Source organism: Poeciliopsis prolifica, unplaced genomic scaffold (genome assembly GCF_027474105.1).
Source record: "Poeciliopsis prolifica strain line A6 unplaced genomic scaffold, Auburn_PproV2 SCAFFOLD021, whole genome shotgun sequence".
NCBI lineage: Eukaryota > Metazoa > Chordata > Actinopteri > Cyprinodontiformes > Poeciliidae > Poeciliopsis > Poeciliopsis prolifica.
The window spans coordinates 8,533,423-8,552,696 of record NW_026562396.1 but is presented as its reverse complement, the minus strand read 5'-3'; the positions used below and the strand labels follow the sequence as shown (position 1 = coordinate 8,552,696).

Here is a 19,274-nt window from a genome sequence, read left to right as displayed (position 1 = left end):
AAAATGTCCCTTAGAGGCTTAAGGGGAAATCCGGTCGGATTATCTAAATTTACAGTCTAAACAAGACGCTAAAAGGAGAAAGGAGAAGAAGAACGTGAATATGCAATTAAAAAAGGTGGCAGATTTAACACATGTGCAATTCTCTTCCAAGCCGCCGTAGTATTTTCTTTTCTGTGAACTTTTGGGAAATCTTTTGTTTAGTGATCAGCCTGTCGGTGTTTTTGCTCTGAATCTCCATCTGTACCTCGCTCTCTATCTTGTACATTTTATACTTAAGTGCTGATTTCCTTTCCTCTGTCTTTCACATTCAGGGAAAAAAAAAGTGCTTCCTCTTTAATATTGTTTCCAGGGTCATGTCTGTGTACTCATGGTGTGAAGTGGGTTGTTATAAGCAGATGATTAGTTAGAGGACTGTCGATTATGGAAACTATGTTTGCACACGTGCGTGCAAATCCACAATGATTCGTTTTTGTCATAAGAAATACATACATGTACTCATGTTCACACTAATCGCTTTCAAGGTCCTTTATTCTACGTGAAGAATACGCCTGCATACTGCTCCATTTATCCATCTTTATGTGTCTCGTTATTAAACCATCAGAGCATTGAGTCTTCATAACGATGCGTTTAGCTCCACACATTTGTTAGTGTTTTGTATTTTATGTTTAAATCAGGCTGGAAAACTTTGCAGGTGGACGAAACCAGGTGTTTATGCTTGCTTGATCCATTCACCATAGTGAAACATTCTTTTTTTCAGTTTTATCTCTTTAAATGTCCCATTTAAAATCTATCTTCTGAATTTATACACTGATCTCTCTCACACACACACAATGTTGAACATCCAACATTTCATTTGAGTCCCGGTTCCAAAAGGAAGTCGGACCTAGAACATTTTTTTTTCCATCTCCTGAAACAAACATGAAAAACATTGTTGAACCTTCCATTTATTAAAAAAAAAAAAACATTAGTTCCTTGAAACTTCATGAGTAATAGAAATAATGAACCAAAATGCTCAGAATCCGAGCGCACCGGGGGTGGAAACGTAGGTTCGTCTCGGTGGAGCTTCAGGGCCAATAGCAACTCAATCGAGGAAAGTCGACTGCTTTCCAGTCAAATATGTCAATTGACATAAAAACCCCCTTTGGCTCAAGAAACCAGAGATCTATAGCAAACGTCCTCAAAAGGGATTTGACCGAAACCTCGAATAAGACGTCCCTAAATACATTAAAGCATCTCTGTGATGGCATGAAATGATAAAACAAGTGGCTTATATTGAACACTGTGTGCAGTGTTTGGTGAAAAAAAGAAGAAAAAGGAGTGACATTAGTTATTGTATGGTTATATATTTATGTTACATGTTTGCTATAATCTGGCCTTGTCGATAGCTCAGCTCCTTCCAGGCAAAATTATTAAGAGTGAGATAAATGGAAGAACTCTGGTATGTTGTGTCTGACGGTACAGGAGCCGCATCAAAACGGAGGGTTCTCATCTGAGAAAATTCCAAATCAGCAAAATAAAGTCAATGAATGGCGAAATTAACCACTTACGTTTAATCCTTAATCGGTTTCCACGTGTACCTAAATGTGTTATCTTCTACATCCAAAGTCCATTTAGGTTAATTCGTGTGGGAGACCTATTAGTCTCTCTTATAACCAGACACGTTGCCATAGCAACAGGGAGTTCAGGCCGTTGCAGGTCTGCCTCAGTTAGTCCATCACGCACGCAATCACGCATGTGCAAGAAAACAAACGTGCAACGCACATCCCAACAGATGCACATCGGTGTGTTTGTTTACCCACGCGTTCGCATGCGTCCGTGTGTGTGTGTGTCTCGAAATAGATGCTGCCTAACAGGAAGTGGGTGAGAGAGATGTGTAAAGACGATGCATGAAATTTCACCTTGCAAAGAAAGCCGGCGGTCTCCAAGGGGCCGTGTGTTATCCTCGGAGAATACATTACAGGACAGAGAGAGAGAGAGAGAGGAAGAGCTGGGGCAAGTGGGAAAGTGGGCGAGCTAGTTAGCTGATGGAGAGCGGGGGCCACTCAACGCTCACACACCCCGAAATAGAGGCTGAGTCAGACCAGACGTCTTTAAATAGGCGCGCGAGTATACAACACGATGGGCCACATAGTACACTCTGACGTGTGTATACAACACTTTATATACCGATACTTTATATACTACACTTCGATGTGTGTATGTCAAACTCCAACGTGTATATATTACACTCCGTGTATATACTACACTCCAATGTGTATATACTATCCTCTAACGTGTATATACTACACTCCGATGTGTGTATACTACACTTCAACGTGTGTCCTACACTCCGACGTGTATATACAACACTTTGACGTGTGTATACTACACTCCGATGTGTGTGTACTACACGTGCAGTATATTCGTGTGTGTAGCTGTTTTAATTACAGCTGCTCCTGTTAGGGGATGACGACGACAACATCTACTATTTATTTATAGATTCTGACCGTCGATGAGTCCATTTCCACCTTTGCCAACCAGAGGCAGCTGCTCATCACGGGCAGAGGATTCAGCCCAAAAGCAGGTAAGAGGATATTTTTGATAGCGTTCTAAGTCTTTGCCGATGGATCTCGATGGCGAAGTATTATCAATAAAAGCAGCGCAATTATGCCGTCCGTCAGCACCGATTTAAGAATGTATCCAGCTATATTCTGTCAAGTTTAATTATACAACAAGTAGCCGTCAATATTTGGTCCGTAATTATAAAGTGCCACTGCTCACAGCTGATGCTTAAGATGGTGTAGGCCATCGAAGACTGGAAGGAAATGTACAGTGTGGGCATCAGAAGACATTTACAGGAACATTTTTTTTTTATGCCAGCTTGCAATTACAGGCACAGGCTCATATAATTAGAATGCTGCGCAATCGTGCAACGTTTTGTGACAGTCGTTTGAGAAAGCTGGAACTCATTTCATGTAGAAACATCAGATATGTAGTGAGGCATTCCAAGGCTTCACACTTCAAAACCACAATACCTTACTAAGAATTTTTGGTCTAGTTTTCAGTGCAAATGCTTTTATAACATTTGAAACAAGAAAAGCAACTCACAAGTAACTCCTCAGCAGGAAATAGGAGTTTGTTTTTAGTCAAAGATTCCTTATTATTGATGAAAAAGTACTAGATCCACTGGCAAATTGTTTCACTAATAACATGGAAGAAATGCATTGCTTGAATAATCTGCCTGTAGAACTAGCACTTCTTTTTTTATCAACATTAAGGAATTACTGACTTAAAACAAGGGCTGAAAAGTTACTTTTTTTTGTCTTCTTTCAGGTGTACGGAGGCGTTTGCACAACAAACTACACCAATGATGCCTGGTAAGACTTTGTGTTTTTGCAGTGTACATCTTATCATTTTGACGTTTCTGACTCACAGATGACAAAAACCCAAAACCTGGTGTCTCCGAATATCAGAATACAGTGAAAAATGAAAACTCCTGGTCAGCTACTGAACTACATTCACCTGCAAAGGTTTCCCAAGCCTTAAAACGGTCTCTCATTGTGTGGCATGCACTCAGGGTCAGTAGCCCACACAATGATTGGGAAGACTGCCGACAGGACAGACGTCCAGAAGACGGTCATCTTCCACCGTCACACGGAGGGTAAGACACAAAAGGTCATTGCAAAAGAAGCTGGTTGTTCACTCGGTTCTGCATCCAAGTATATTACCAAAAAACTGAATTGAAGGAAGAAGTGTGGTGGAAAATGGTGCAACAGAGAATAGTCAATGAAAACCTATTTCAGAAGTACCACCGCACAGATGAATCCTGCATTACGAATCAAGATGCTCTTAATCTGACGAGCAAACGTCATCGGAAACAAATGTTCAAAGGTATTGAATATTTAATGGCTTAAAATTGTAGTTTTTGTCTAAAGTTTGGATATTTGCATATTGATTGAACAAACTAAAGGGAAAGTTAGAACATTAGGGCAAACAATCTAAGGGACCGAGAATAGTGAGGACTAAAAAAGAGACTCCTCTCTATCGTCTGTTGGTCTATGTATTTCACACGGTTACTGTAAGGTTATAAAAAATGGAAATCCACTTCTCCACACTATCTTCCACGTAGTCACATGTTCTGACACAGGTAAAGAATAAAAAAGGAATGTGTAAACAAACAAAGAAAAAAATACTATAAAAGCAAGTGCAACATTAAATATCTCAACACTGAACTTCACGGCTGCACATTTTATTTTTAACCCAAATTGACAAGTCAAGAGTTTCAAACTGCTCAGCATATTTCAGAGACTTTAGAGAGTCCAGAGCCGTAATAGGTAGATACGTGTTAATAAAGCTGTGAATAATGCCAATGAAGAGCAGATGGACAACCACGGCGCCCAATCAGCCCTTACTCCATAGTGTTAGCACAGACTCTGTTTGTCCAGCTAGCTGGCCTGGAGCTAGAAACGAGAAGCCAGATACAACATCATAATTAGTGAGCTTTAGTGGCTCTGGTAGCAGATTTAGTTCTGTTGATACACAACACAGCTATCTGTTTTCAGTGTTCCCCTTTCTGTCCACTAAATTAAGGTAACCAGCACTTGGAAGTCCACAAGACTCCCCTTGAACAAAGTCCAACAAGGCCCTAATGTCCATTCAAGTTGGACAGTAGAGTTATCTCACATCTTGCCGCTTCGAGCTTCATCACCTTCATTAAAGATGCTGCTGGATATTTACAGAAAGTAAGACGACACATAACCTCCGCTTTCTTACTGTCTGACATGGAGGCCGAAGTGAACAGAATTTCTTGCTAAACTCCCAGAAATTGTACAGTATTTTCATTCAAACGAACATCTAAATCCAGAACAAAAGCAAAACGGCCCAATGAGAACGCTGGCTCACGCTTGTTAGAAAGCGGAATGATCTGTAAAAAAAAAATACTAATAAAATTCTAACAAAAAAAACCCCAAAACGATTCCTTTCCGGACTTACTCTGAAATGTCACTGAGAGAGAAAGAGGCTATTACTCCAAAAGCTACATAAGAAGCCAGATTATAGGTTGCAGTTTCAAACAGAGACAAATTTGCTAATTTTTAGGTGTGTCCTGCAGATTGATGACATGAGAATTGAAGTATTGGCCAAAATAACCAGCTACATTTGGAGAAAAAAAAATCCTGGAGAACCTTCTAAACATAAGAAAAACTTAGTAACTGTGAAGCACAGGGAGAGGCAGCATCATCCACCAGGAAGTTATGACACAATTGGGTCATTTCTGGAGGGGACTGATCTCACTCCCACTGAAGTGATGGTTTGATGGTGAGGTCTAAACGCGGAGAGGCCCAGGATGAAGTGCAGAACACGTTTAATGATGTCCAAACCGAACTCTGTGCCAGGAACCGCAGGTGAGGAACGGGACAGAACTCAGGAAGAAAACAAGGACAAAGTGACAAAAATCCAGCAGGGAGACACAGACGCCAGTGAGTACAAACACACAACAGCGATAATGACAGGAACAAGAGACAGGTGGGGACCGATCGGGGGACTCGACAAGACAATACGGGGATTATGTTAACTAGTAATCACACAAAAACCCAGATCCTTGCTTCAGTTGTTTGCGACCGGGGCTAGTTTTGTGGAAGGATACCCAAATCATGCAGACAATTCCACCAAAAACTAGAAAATAAAAATATTCTCAATAAAGTTCTCCTTCGCTATGTTGGCATTTCTCAAGCGGCAAAAAAAAAAAAAAAAAAAAGTGTGCGTAAATACCCAGTTGTAATTGTAAACCGCACTTAAGTACTTTCCAAAAGTACACAAGAGAATTTCAATTGGTATTTTCCGATTGCTCCGTCCTTACGTCCAAGTAAGTGAAGAGAATTGTTCCGGCGCACAACGAGACCTCCCCACATCTCAGGCAGGGAGTGCTCTATTTTCAAAGGTCATTCTTCGCATCTTGACCAGAAATGTCAACTAAAATTGGATTGTTGTGGAGGGGAAGACGTGTACTAAAATAAATGACTAAATATATAAACAAAACAGCAGAAATAAGCCATCAAAAGAAAAAAAAACAACAAGGCAGCAAGGCCAAGTGGGAAGAGGTTGATTATTACATTTTTTTAAAAAGTGAAAGAATATCTGTTTAAAAAACAAGGCAGCATGCCTTCCTGTACCGCATACTGTCCAACGTAAACACACACCAAGCCCAACCCGAAGCAGGCTCAGCATCCACACACTGGCCTTTAGTTATTGTTACACAAATCGACAACTCAAACTGCGCTCACTCCAATGAGGAATTGTAATTATGAGATTCTCATGAAATTTTCATGAAGCTGGGGCGAAAAAAAACAAAAAGAAGAAGAAAAAGGGGGGGAAAAAAACGACGACACAAGATCGGATGCGTCTAGGTGTTAAATATTGATGGCAGCGTTGGCTCCCTGTTCCACAGGGCGACGAAGGGAATGCTAAGGCGAAACGACCCCAGCGTTTTGCTCGCCTCGCAGAAGAGCCGCGGCTCCTCCTCCCTCCTGCCTTCACGACTCCGCTCGCCGCCGGGAGGGCCGCGGCGGCTCCAGAGGGCCGGCTAATTAGCGCGGTGTCGCCGCTCGCTGCCGCCTCAGTGTGGGGAAGGTCTGCGGATTGACATTCAGGACCACGAGGAGGAGAACCCGACCGCCGCCAAGCAAATTGCTGCAATGGATTAGCAATACGGACGAGGCAAAATCAAGTCTTTATCAGACACGCGACGCTCTCTGCTGCAGCAGGAAATAATTACCTCCTTTAACGATCCCCGGGTTGCTTTATGCTGTCGTTTCTTTTAGAAATGTATATCTTTTCATGAACAGTGAGGGTAAGGATGCAATCTGCAAAAATAATAATCATAAAAAAAGAAAACACTTCAAATGCTAAAATGTCTTGCTTTGAAACTTCTCATATGTTATTTTTTTTTTTATTGAACAGAATCTTACAGCATGTCAACAATTTAGAAATGAATATTGCAGTCTTGAATGTAAGGGCGAGGGCACTTTGATCTATCAAGGCTCAACCAGCATCAAAACACGTCTGACGGCTCAAAGAGACGCGCAGATTCATCTCAAGTGTGAATACATCCACTGGCTCCTTTCCTATCAGACCAAAATTGAGTTGAAAAGCAATTGGTCGTTGACTACGACTTTCTAACACGATTGCGCTTTGATCTAAACCATGTGATCGCAGCTCTGATGTTTAGGATCGAGCTCCTGTTGGAAGGTCAGCCTCCTTTTGTAGCCGCTCGGCAGGTTATTTTTCCCGGAATCTCCCTACACTTGGTGCGATTCATCTTCCCGCCGTGTTTCCAAATTGGGTTGATGTCCATCTCAGAGGTACGAAGTACATTTGGTCAGTTTTCAGGGAATGCTTCTCACGACTGGAATGAAATACCACAGAGAGGGTATCAACGTGTTGATCTCTTAAAGGTGCAGTTTTATCTAAGACCAAGTGCTTTGAGTTTGAAGTGGTACTGCTTGATCAAAAACATGCCTGGAGCGTTGCCTTGATTCTTTCATGCATGCTTGAGAATTGCATTGATCTCCCATGGCAATCTTTCAGCCGTGCAAAACGCCTGGTTGGACCTAGCCCCGCCTTCGAGGACGAAGCTCCGCCTCAGAGCAGCAATTTCCAAACTTCTGAGCGTCTGCCTCACAGACCAGCCGTCCTCCGTGACGCCCTCACTCTGCTCCTTCAGACTAGCCAGCAGCAACTAGCAAACACCTGGTGGAACTGCACATTTGCTGAGCTCATTGTAGGAGCTACTTGTCAGTGAAATGCTGGCAAAAACGTTGCTAAGGGGTTAATAAAGGAGCCATGTTGTGATGACTTCCTGAAGGCGGAGTTTCAGAAAGAGCAGGAGTTTCTTAAAGAGACAGAAGCCCAATTTCAAGGTGTTTAATTAAGTCATATACATATATATAAAGCATTTATAACAACTGAAGGTTACTGATTGTGCTATAAAATAACACTATGTGTCTGGAAAATACATAATACTTCCCCTTTGAAAACATTTCCTACTAACTTAAACTTCTGGCTCAAAGACAATGAAATATGCCGGCAGTGATCAGGTGATTATTATTGTCATTCTATTTCATTCTATTGCTTGTATTGTGGAGAGCTTTTTACTAAGTGGCTTGTAATTCATTTTAAATTTGTAACTCGATATGTTTTGTTGGTTTAAAAAAAAAGAGCATCATTTACTATCATCATTGTTCGTTTTCTTCTGATAGCAGAAGTTTGACTCGTCTGTTTTGCACCATAATGTATGGGACTTTCGCTTGTTGTACACTGAGGGAACTACAGACGAAAGACAGTCATCATGGCTCACACCGGCATATTTTGGGACGTGCGTTGTCCCCTTTTGAAACACACAACCTCTGGATTTTCCCCGAGCTGGAAGGACACCGGGAAGCTGTCACCTTGAGGAATGGGAGAGCGGGGTTACGGCTCTCCATCGGCGGGCTCCTGCACGACAACGCTCGGCATTCATTTCATGCTTTTCAGGCTCTGATGTAACCGCGCGTCTCACGGGCCACCGACTCAACCCCCCGTCTGCCGCTTAAATACATTAAACGCAATCTGCCAGACTGCACACTGGGGCAGAGGACCGAGCGCACGCTGTTAGTCATGTCTCACAAATGGAGTGCAGGCCGTCATATATATCACAGCTTGCCCAGGCGCCAGCAGAAGCTGCATTTTCTCCTCAGACAAGGAATGATTAGCCAGTGATTTTTCATCTCCACTGTAATAATTACAGCAACAAGGGCCTATTCAGGGAGTAGCTTAGTGGATCAATGAGCCAGAAAAAAAAACTTTTCTTTTTTTTTCTCTTCCTTGTACAAAAAGCTGTTTTCCTTTTTACTTTATTTTATTTTTTTAATGACTCAGAGAGAGATTTGACTTTTATCTGCCGGCGTGAGTGATATTTCTTGTGTCTAATCCGATGCCATGGAAACAAGCGGTCCTGTGGACGAGCGGCGTCGTCGAGGAAAGGGAAACAAAAGCTACGACGGATAATTATTCCGTCCACTTACAGGTTTTATTGGAGGATAGGATAAAACGTCAGCTACAACAATTCGTATGAACTATATTTAACAGTCTCTCTCCTTTTTTTTGTCTATCGCGGTTGGGACGCAGCGATTGGATCTGAAAATAAAAACGAAATTCATAAAAGGGACCAAATAGAGACAGAGTTCAAGAATAAAGAGAGGCTTTTGCTCAGCAATCCAGAAGAAATGCCAAAATACACTGGCATGCAAAAGTGTAACAGTCTTAAAACACTTTTCTGTCACACCACTCCTGCCACAAATGCAATTTTACAGCAGACCAGCAGGGCATGTTTTGATGTGGGAGGGAAAAATAATGCATACTTTTGTCATTTTTCGAAACAAAAATCTGGAAATTTTTCTAAAAAGGAGCCACAGTTTTTTTATGAAGTCTCCTCCTCCTAGTCAGTGTGAGTCTTTTGGGGCATATCTCTACCAGGCTTGCAAATTAATTAGCTGATATTTCTGCCCACCCTTTGTTAAAACAGGCAGACTGCATCCATCTTCCTTTTGAAGGTTTCCAACATCTCTGACCCTCTGATGGAGCTGTGGGGGATGAAATCATGAGACCGCCTTGGAAAAACCTTCAGTCAGAGGCTTCTTGAAAACCGCTGTAATACAGACTGCTACAGGAGGTATTTCCTGCCAAAAACCACGGACATCGGCAATAACTCTTGAAGGAATCTAAATACGAATCTCAACAACATTCAATTTTCCTTTGGGATCAATGAAGTGTTTTTGAATTTGACCGTTTTTAACTGGAGGCCGGACACCTTTGGCTGTGAAGATAAAGAGAAAGGCAAACAGAATGTGTACCTAATACAAAAAGAAAAAAGGAAACAACAAAAGAACACGGCTCTCAGCTGACTGGCTATGAGGGGCTGCTGGAATGGCGAGCATCACCGGGAGCGAGATTTACGGCCTGTTTTGAGCGAGCGACCGCGTGGGTGACTGTGTTGCCCGGTGGAGCTGGGAGCGCTGCGCTGCCGCTGCTCACCAAGGTTACCCGTCATCGGCTTGAAACGCCGCTCCCCGCATACCTTTCCGGGTTCCAAACTGTTGACGCGGCGCTCGAGAGAGGCCGCAGAAGCAGCGGCGCGCCGGTTACATCACCCAACTGTTCGGAGGGAAAAAAGTTATGAATTTTGCATAGTGGAGCATGCTCATGAAATTTTTAAAGATGTCGGTTTGGAAGATTTGTTGCAACAAATTCAAAGCAATTGCAGACGCACTGCCTGCAGTCCTTTAAATACCTCTTGAACCACACACTGCTGTTCTGCTCATTTTAAATAAGTGATCGCTCTACGAGTCTTCAAAATAATAATAGTAATAATAATGATAGAGGTTTGGCTTTCTTATTACAATGAATATATCCAGCCAGGTTTAAGGTGGATTGAACTGTTTGCCGTGGCGCACGCATGCGCAGGTAACATGCGACGTGTCCATCATTTTGCTACAGTGGAGGTGTAAAAAGTGGAAAGTTCAGATCACGTTGCACAAATGAGGATAATGAGCATTAATGAACACATCGGCCACGAGGATTAACACGGATTTAGAGCCGTTGCTAATTTTTATCCGTCGTCCAGGGATCACAAAGAAGGACACATTTGAAAAACATTTTGAAACAATCCGCAGAAAAAAAAAAACATTTCCAGGCAACATACTGCAGTTAAAGGCGTCATAAAAACTCTAACAGTGCCACACGTACATGTTAACAATGTCATATAACGTGTGAAACCGACTTCAAAACAATGTTTCTGGGGTTTTTTAACAGATAGATAATTGTCACAGCTCGATAACGTGTTAAAAGAGGTTGTGCCTCTAAGCCTCCACCTGAACTTGTGGCTGACATTAGACAGAAACCTTTTCTTCTGAATAAAATATCCACAATAGAGTAAAAAACTTTTTATTATTATTTTTCCTTTTTTTTTTTGCACAAAGGCAACACTATTCAATCCCAAATAAACTCGCAAGATGACTGGACAGTTTACGTCAAGGTTGATGAAATTCTGAACAATTCCAGATAAAGTGGGCTTAAAACCGCAACCTTCAGGTTTCTGCCGGAGAGCCGGCGTTTAGAGAGTTTCATTTCTCAGCCTCACGTCGAGTACAAATAAAACATGAGCGAATAAAAAGAAAGTCTGAAAGGCCTAAACAGCCTTTTGTGTGTGTGTGTGTGTGTGTGTGTGTGCACAAAATGCTCCTCGTCGGTTACCCCCTCTGTGAAGCAAAATCTTTTGCACTCAAACCGAACAGAAAACATTGTTTTTGACTGCAGACATATTAATCCATACGGTCTTAAAACCGTTGTGCGCCAGCCGTTTTCTTGTTATTGTGACGTTTCTGAGAGTGAATTGTAGAGAGTGACATTTTCTGTCACACCCGTTGTTGCCTTAAAACTAAACAACCCCCCCAAGCCCCCCAAAAAAAGGCTTTGCAAAAAAAGGGCTCGCTTTCAAAATAAAAGCATGGCTTCTCTTTATCAATGGACTTTGATGCAGGCTGGTTCAGATCAGGTGATGTGGCCGTGGTTTAGTAAGGTCTTCTCTAATCCCCTAATCCAATCATATTGTTCCACTTCCTTGAGGACAAAGCTTTGGTCCCCATGAAGGTGATTATACCACACAGCAACAAAAACTAAATCCTAAAGCGTAAGTGCAGTAGTACACTTACAGTAAGTGTACTACTGCACTTACAAGTAACTTTTCAGCAGGATATAAGAGCTTGTTTTAGTTTAGTTACTTAATATTGATTATTTCACTTCTAATGAAAGTGAAATAAATTTTCACTTTTTTCTGATAAATTTTTTCTGATGTTATATGTGAAATAATCTGCAAGTGGAGCTACTGCTTACAAAACAAAAACAATCTATATTGAGGAAGTGTTTACTTAAAACAAGATCCCGCAGATTGCCGAAAAGTTATTTGCAAGTTACTTTTCTGTCATTTTAAGTGTAACGACATATTTGCACATAAAAAAAAATAAATAAATAAAATATAAAAGCAAAAATATTTGGTAGGATTCAGCATCTTTGCAGAGCAGGCAGGAGCACACCCCACTGAAAACAAAATCGATAGAACAGAGGGACTCCCAGCGAGAGCAGCGGCTGTGGTAATCCGCAAATTGCGGAGGGAAAACTAAAAGTAAATTCCACTTGACCTGGGCTTGATGTATTTATGCAAAGATGTCTACAGAAAGCCCTAATTACAAATACTGTTCTCCCCCCACCCAAAATCATTTAACATTTCTGTTTCGGTTTCTCTGCTAATTATGTTTTTGCTCAGATTGCCAGTTGTCTTTAATCTTGTTGTTTTTCCAGAGGACTGTTTGTGTACTTTTTGTAATTAACTCTCTGATCCATTGCCACCACACACACACACACACACACACACACGCACGCACGCACGCACGCACGCACGCACACACACACACACACACACACACACACACACACACACACACACAAACATAAAAAACAATAAATTAAAAAAAAAAAAACAGCGAAACATACATTTATTCATTGAACGCTTTCAAGCCTCACAGCTCAATTCCGTAGATGCCAAAAACAACTTATTGTGGCTTTATTAGTGTAAGAGTACAGTAAAGAGATGTAATTATGGTGAACAATGATAGGAAGTCTCCCAGTCCCAGAAGCTCCTTAGGATCAAATAGTCGATTTTCCTTTGAGCAAATCCAGAGGATTTCGGTTCGACGCCGCTGCTCCGTCAAGACGAAGCCGGCGCGCCGCTCGGTTTGTGCAACTTGTTTACAGTAATTACCCAAATGTCCCGAAAAAAATAAAAAATCCTCGAGGTAATGATTTATTAATGCTAAAATGTGGAGCGTAATTAAAAATAGAGCCGTTCGCTTTGAGCCAATGAAGTCTGTCTGTTGGTATATCCGCGCCTACTTACGCATTCAGAGGATGTAGTGAAGTCCTCATATTGGAGGCAGCAGACTGCAGCAGAGCAGAGCCTCTGGAGATGAGATGGAGGTGGGGTGTGTGGGTGTGGGTGTGGGTGTGTGTGTGCGTGTGTGTGTGCGTGCGTGTGTGTGTGAGGGGAGGGAGGCAAACTCTACGGTGGCAAACATTTTTCTCATCTCAGGGACATTCTCAGTTACTGAGTGTCCTCGGTGGGTGCGCTTCACCTCCTGTATGGGGAGCCACAACATCTGGGTTTGAAACAACTCGCTAACTGAGCAGCTAGCTAGCCAGCTAACTAGCTTTTAAAAAGCCACCGCGTGAAACTGCAACTGTTCTCTGTTTCACTACTTCTACATTTGTGCTTTTAATGAGGCGCACAGACATTGCTGGAGTTTTCTTGAGACGACAGAAAAAATGAATTGTAGAAGTAGTGAAAGTTAGCATAGTTACCTAAAGCTAATGAAATAGCGAAAACTGAAATTGAGAAAACGCTTTCATGATAAAAAAAAAGGATGATCAGTTGGGGGAAACGTTTATAAAACTAATACATACTGAAATTATTGCGACAACAGGCTTTGCTTTTTGGTTTATGGATCTATTAGCCTGTCAAAGCGTTAGCTTATGCTAGTCCACAAAATGGCGGCAGCAGAAGTCGGGAGAAATCAGTTGGCCGTTGAACAACAATGGAACAGATTATTGCTTATCGCTAATAATAAACAAGCAAACTCAAAGCACTAAAAACTAAAACTACCTGAGTTAGACAAATAAAAACCCATTAAAACAAAACTAAAAGCCAAAACTGTTTAAACCCTGGACGCAGAGCTCTCCCTCTATCTGTTGCTGAAAGCCGTGTTTGCTGACAGAGGACTTCTATTCTTTTCCCCTGACTTATATAAAGCAAATTAGATTGCTTGGAGATATTTCCAGTTATGAAAAAAAAACACACACTGACACCTCACCATTAGTTTATATTTACACCGCTCGGAAAGGTTTGTTGGCAAGCTACAAGCAGCTGACAGCAAATTTCCCAACCCAGCAGATTAATTAAAGAGCTAATATCAGCATATTATGTCCGTCTAAAGAGTAAAACGACAAAAAGAACCCAAAGACCTCATGCATTTTTAGATTTACTTTCCAAATATGTGTACAGGAGCTTGACAGAAACCAAGCACAGGCTGGATTCTTAAAACTATAGATCGATTTACTTTGCAGACATTTTGGAAAAAGTAGCTGTCTGATATTGAAACATTGAATTGAAATTTGATGTCAAGGTGCAGACTAAACACATTGGGATATGTATAGGAAGGGCTATGTTTTGAGACATTAGTGGCCTCTTAGTCTCTTAAATATATATATAGATTAATTTTACACCAATTAATTTTATTTTTTTGATAAATTCAAAACAAACTCCTATCCTTAACTTCCTATGAAACCTTATGTCGACATTGGTCCATCTCAGTCACAATAGTTTAGTCATTTTGACAGTTTCATGCAGATCAGCCGACATTTTTGTTGCACATAAAAACAAACTGAAAGTCATTTCTGGGGTTATTATTAATAAAAAGGCCCCAGTACATTACAAATATGAAAATCTTTGACATAGTTACAATTGTTTCCTTGACATTTCAAATATCTACTAAAAAAAAAGGAAGTTTGTTTTATGTTGATGTTTTTAACAGAAAAAAGGACAAGAATAGTTCAACAAAACTGAATCAAATGAAACTGACAATTAAAATCTGGCTTAGGGTTCCATAGTTTTGAATGATTTATATATAGATATATATATATATATATATATATATATATATATATATATATATATATATATATATATAATTTTTCATTATTTTTTAAATAGTAACTTTTATCTGCTTTTGTTTATTTCTATTTATTTCCTTGCTTATATTGAGGCAGTTTTTCTTAATCTGAACATAGATCAATTATTGGAGATGAAATATTTATGTCTGAATCAAGGTAACGTATAAATTTAACATTGTCTACATAAAGAATCGGGGCCATAATGAGTGTTTACTGAAAATGTTTTCAATAAAAACTACAGATATACTTTCTTTACATATATATCATTAAAAGATATATATGTACCAATTGTGTAATTTTTTTGTGTAAATAAAGTGAAACCGTGATGTTTTTCTACTCAGGTTCATCAGACCGTGAGAATCTCATACCGGACAAGCCCCATAAAGTTCAGGACAAAAATTGCCCCGTGATTCGTTGATGCAAATGGGTGCGTGCGTCTCCCGGTGTGCAGAAGGTTTGGCGGCACTTGAGTCTGTAATACAGATAAAGGGGCTAAAATGAACGCACTTTACACCCCCCTCCCTCACCTTAGGCACTTCAATCACCAGAAATACAAAAAGAGAGACCGGATCTGGTAAATTGTGCCAGAGCTGCAGTGTGGAATTCATTTAATCGAAAACAGCCGAGGAGAAACTTCAAACAGTTCCCGTTTCATTACGATCGAGGACATTATTCACTCGCCCCCCCAAATCTGCGTCGCACACAGGTGCGTTTGGCTTCTCGGGGAGGAGGAGGGATAAAAACAGGGAATTCTTTAATCTCAGGGAAAAATCCTCGGGTTATGGTGTGTGTATTTAATACGCGCGTGTGTGTGTGTGTGTGTGGTCTACTCATCTGCTTTTAAAACCCTGTTTACAGCTCCTCCACAGCCGGCCCGGCTGAATAACATCAAACCCGAACGACTGTAAAAGCACCTCTGAACAAGTTAAACAGCTTTCAGCTTTTCTGTTAAATCCAAATGTTTGTCAAAGGACACCGGCGGCTCTGCATCTCCGCTGTGGCTGAACTGCAGCTCCCTGTGAAATTAAGCCAAAAAAATAAATAAATAAATGGATGAGAATACAGACACAGAATATTTAAAGTGGAAATGTTAACTGTAAAGCGGAGGATGGTGGGGAAAATTGAGTTGGTAAATTTTAGGGATCCAGATGGGAGGAACCAACTCTTGAGTCATCTGTCAAAAAATAAATAAATAATAAAAAAGAAGATTATAAAACACTTAGAGATCTGATCTGACAGGGACAGAAAAACTGGACCTGCACGCTGTTTTAAATATTTTTAAATTAACAAGTTAATCCTTAATTTAACTCTCAATTTCAGGTCTAATGACAGTTATTTTTATGTATTTTTTAACATATTTTCTGCTTTTCCTTGCCAGTGTGCTTTGAGAAAACACAAAATCTTACCAAGTATTTTTGGTCTCGTTTCTATGTGTTAGTACACCTGATAACTAACTTGCAAGATCCAGGAGTTCAATTTAGGTCAATGATTTTTTTTTTAATACTGATGCTAGTTCCACTGGCAGGTTATTTCATTTATAACATTGGAAAAAAATTAAAAAACGTCTTGTTATAAGTGAAACCCGGCGAAACTTTGAGTTTTTGCAGTGCGCTGTCTTAAATAGGCTCTGCTGGCACTTCAGGCCCCATCAACATCTGTTCTGATGAAGAACCGCGCCGGCGGGTGAGTTGTTTACATGCAGCAGCAGCTGATTGAGCTTTCTGAAGCCTGCGTAATGAGGAGCCGAACCTCTCAGGGGCCCAGGAGGAGATCCGTCAAGGATGCCGAGCAGAGCTTTTACACTTTTCATCGAGAGATCGTCACGTCCGCCGAACAGGCTTCGGTTGAAATAATGTACAAACGGCTATCGTTTAGCTTCATGTAAATTGATGTAAAGATTTTATATACACCTTTCCAGTCGTGAAGCTGTAAGGGGAATGATTTAGAGTCAAGGAAAATGCAGACTTTTCTTACTCACGTTCCAGCAGTGGCAATGTTAAAACAAAAAATATTCCAGTCTGAAGTATATTGTTGCTAATGCAACCCCAAAAAAGTACATTCATTAGAGATGACGAACTCAATGTTCATTGTATCAGTGCTCAAACTGAGATTTTACCAAGAACAACCAGGAGAAATGAACTATCCCACAGAAAAACAACATCCAAGATGGCCGCCACGTGTTGAAAACAAAGTGTCAGCCAGCTTAGAGAAATGTCCGTTTGTCTGTCATTCACCGTTCATGGATGGCGCTGTACGACTTCTGACAGCGAATGTGTTGCTATGCTAATTACTTTTGTGTCATTTCCAGCTCTAGTTACTGGATCTGGATGCAAATGGAGCAGGCTGCAAGCATCCAGCAGCACTGCTGCCGTTCACTTCAGCTTCCAGTGACATCTGATCAAAGCAAAGATCAATGTGACTGAAAAATGTCCCTTTTTTTAATTATTTATTTATTTTTGGTTGTTTGAGCCCATCAGCTTCACGTCACAGTTCAGATTGTGGAGATTGATTTGATTTTCTTTTGAATCTTCCGACTGTCGCCAGCAGTACTTGTGTTACAGCAGGAGATTGAAATTAAATGAAAGTCTTTGGCAAGTTAGTCTTGACTAAGTTAGTTTTCACACAGTGGACAAAGACGTCTGATACTCCAACCCGTACAAAGGAGGGTAAAGTACACAAAGCATATACGCAAGTAAGAGAAGCACTGCTTCGACATATTTTTACTCAAGTGAAAGTCAAAAGTAGCCGCCTAAAAACTAAGAGTAAATACGTTTTTGGTAAAAATAAGACGACTCAAGTACTGAATAGCTGATTAAATCATCTAATATTTAAGAAACGACATCGTCAGATGGACCGAAATGTAATTGATGTGGAAATGTTGGCTATTTTATGGACCAAAATGAAAATAATTCATACAAATAGCAATTTGAAAATTCAAAAGCAGCCAAAGGGGGGAAAAAAAAAAAATAATAATTCCAAATCACTTTCCCTGAAATGACAGATGATTTAAAGAAGCTCAGTCACTCAGTGAAGTGACTCACGGTTATTCAAGTGAGAGTAGCGACACCTCAATGAAAATCCTCCAGTAAAACAAAACGTACAGCATCGTAAAAATACTATAAAATGTACTCCAACCCCCCCCCAAAAAAAAGTTACTCAAGTAAACATAAATACAGACACAAGCACAAAGGTAGAGACCTGCCAGTGGAGGCCCGTATGCGGCTCTCTTCATTCACAAAGACTGTATAATAACCCCATAATCATCAGTCTTTTTCTTCTTCTTTCTGATAAGACATTATTCCAAATTACATGTTCTGCAATGATATAATTGACCTTTGGAGATTAATAAAGTGTTATTTAATTCCATTTAATCAGTAGGGGTGTTGAGCTGCAAATTGCTCTCCAATCACTCTCCGTATTGCAGGAGGTTATCAAAGTGATCTGGCACTGGACCACCAAGAAAAAAAAAACAGGCCAGCATCAAAGTCAGCAGGGTTCATTATCTGACCACCACTGTTGGATGTGTATAAAAAAAATGTTTAAAAAAATCTAATCTGATTACAGGACAACACGCCTCGTCTCCGCAGAAACGGGCGTTCGTTTGAATGGGGAGAGAGTGCAGCTGGGGAGTAAAAAAAGAAGAAAAATAAAGCTCAGTAGCCGTTCTGTAAAGAAAGCCGTTTTAATGGCTCATATTGGTAATAAGAGCCCCTCCTATCAGCTACTTTCACTCCAGCTATGGCTATGAACGACGGGTCATGATTACTTTTAATGAAGCCCTAATCCTGCCTTTTCAGAAGCTTCCTATGAATCCACCAACACCCAACAAATTAGTCTCTAAGCAGGCGGCATTGTTAGCCAGAACCTGATCTGCAACAGGCATGTTTCATGTTTTGCTTGTGAAAAGACAGAAATGATCCAAAACTGATGTAGTTCTGCAGTGAAGCTTTTAACAGCTGGAATATACAAATAATATGCACAGATTAACATGGAGTGGAAAGAGAACAATACTTCTTTTTTTAGCATTTTTTAAAATTATTATTATTGATCTGAACTTAAAATCCACGATGGCATTTCACGTCATTTCATTTTTTATTTTTTTTTATTTCATCCACTCACTAATAACTACAAACAGCTCACTTTGAGAAATCATGCATGAAAAGGAGCAGAAAGCAGTATGAATTTATATTTGCCTCCTACTCAAATGAAAAGAAAATTAGCTATTCAACTCAAAAGCATATTACAAACATATTTCAAATACACGCAAAAAATACAAAAAAAGAAAGAAAAAAACCCCGGCTTACTCAACGTCATTTGGCCTCATCATGATCATTTCCAAAGTTACAAAGGGACATGCAGTCCTGACCTTGAGCCTTTTTTTTTGTTTTTTTTCAGACTGTAAACTCTAAAAGGACGGGAGTGTTTATTTTGGCTCCGGCCAAAGGCCTCAGTGAACCTGCTGAAACTGTCACTTCGTTCAT

The 19,274-nt window shown here is 40.4% G+C and overlaps 1 protein-coding gene across 3 annotated transcripts in view; it reads right to left on the bottom strand.

Moving 5' to 3' along the window:
• ntrk3b (neurotrophic tyrosine kinase, receptor, type 3b) overlaps positions 1 to 19,274 on the bottom strand; it is a 234,833-nt gene that overhangs the window by 140,029 nt on the left and 75,530 nt on the right. The window lies entirely within an intron of this gene.